The sequence below is a fragment of the Olea europaea genome, chromosome 6 (assembly GCF_002742605.1).
Source record: "Olea europaea var. sylvestris chromosome 6, O_europaea_v1, whole genome shotgun sequence".
NCBI lineage: Eukaryota > Viridiplantae > Streptophyta > Magnoliopsida > Lamiales > Oleaceae > Olea > Olea europaea.
In genome coordinates this window covers 18,744,432-18,746,388 of record NC_036242.1, presented here as the reverse complement: position 1 = coordinate 18,746,388, position 1,957 = coordinate 18,744,432, and positions in this window count along the sequence as shown.

The following is a 1,957-nucleotide window of genomic DNA, read 5'->3' as shown; positions in this document are numbered from 1 at the left end:
CCTTGATGATTCCTTTGTGACAAATCGCTTAAAAACTGCTTGATTGCTTCATAACCACCCACTTTCTTTATGGTGGCTAACTTGTCGTAGAACTGCCGTTTCTAACTGCTGCCACTACTCTTTATCGTTCAACCGCCTTCAACTAGGTTCCTTGAATCGTGAAATGTGATATGGTTACTCAATAATTTCTTCAATAACTGCATTTCTGGATAACCATAACATTTTATGTTTGCTAAGATCCTGGGCGATTCAAAGGTATGGGTGAGAACAGGGTCATCGCTCTGAGCGATTGTAAGGCACTCCATTCGCTCAGATTTTGGGCGTCTTGCAAGTTTGGGCGATGATGTTACTGTGTTCGTGGGCTTCCACTGCATTCATTAATAACTCTGTCTGGGTCTTTATCCTGAATCCCTCGCTTGGGCTTCATTCCTTGAGCTATTTAATTTGGGAATTCCTCAATTGAGCTTTATTCCTTGAGGTATTCAATTTGGGCTGCACTTTTAGTGTATCAACACATAGCTTCAATTAATTTCATTATTTGTTATTTAATATTAAAATTACTAATGTTCATGTGATATTATTATTATTATTATTATTATTATTATTATTATTATTATTATTATTAGTATTATTATTATTATTATTATTATTATAGAGTCAATAAATTATTCTATTTAGTAATTTCTACGTCATTTTAGAGAAGAGCATTTAAGACTAGATAGCAAAAACCTCATGATCTTGTAAGGGATAGAGATATATCTCCAACTATATGTGACCCATTGAACAATTTTCCAATGTTTTGAAAACCGACTCGACTTTAAACTTGGAAAAGCTAAAGTGTCAAGGGTAGAAGGTCGAAGCGAGGTTGAATCGCGGTTGAATATAACAATCACTTAATAAACTTGATTGCAATTAATTTTTTATTTTTATTATGTCCCACTTCTAATATCAATAGAAATTGAGATAACAGAATAGACAAAAATATTATATTTAAGATGATTAAATATTTTTAATGCGATTTTAGTTTGTTATAATAAATAAATGAGAAAATAAGAAAATTTTTGAACAAAAGGATGTTAAAAAAAAAAAAGGAAAGCATATTCCACCTTGTAAAACTAAAACCCTCCCCAATCCCACATCGATTTTTCAGTTCAACTACAATACTAGAGAAAGGATGTAAAAAAGGCCGGCCTCTATTCCCAAAACCTTCCCAATCCCACATTGGTTGCATGTTCAACTTCAATACCAGAGAAGTGGATATAAAAACAGCTTGGCTCTACCATGAATGGAACATCATTTGGCCCTTAAACGGCCTAGTAATTTGATTTGATAAGAAAAAATTAATGTTTAAGCCATTTAACCGGTTGCGGGTCAACCGGTTTTTACAGTAAGACTGCCAGCTTGTTGATATTTGTCCGGGTTTTAAGAGTTCAGTTTTTAGGCATAAACTGAACCGGTTTTTGTAACAGTTCAAAGTTTTCCCAGTTGGCCGGTTTGGTTCTGAAAACAATGCTATTTTAATGGGAAATATAGCTTTATAGCTTAAATAGAAGGTTGATTTTCCAAATTAGCCTAAGAAATAAAAACATTTGAAAACTAGTCTCCAAACAACTAATTTTCCAAAAATACCCTTAATAGAGAAATTGCAACCAAAGCCATTACAATGTCTAAAAATCTTCAAATAAGTCCTCAAGAAAATATAGATCATAAATTTTTAATAAATCTAGATCCAAATATTATACAAAATTTTATTGATCTAAAAATCTATACAGAAAACGAATTAATCTATCTAGAAGAAGATCTGAAAGACTTCTTTATAGAATATTTAGACCCAAAAATAAAAAATAAAAATGATTCCATAGATAACGAAGCAATCAAAATGGAAAAAGACATATATAAATTAATTCTTAATTTAAGAAGGAGAATTGAAAAATTAAACATAATTATTCAAGAAAAA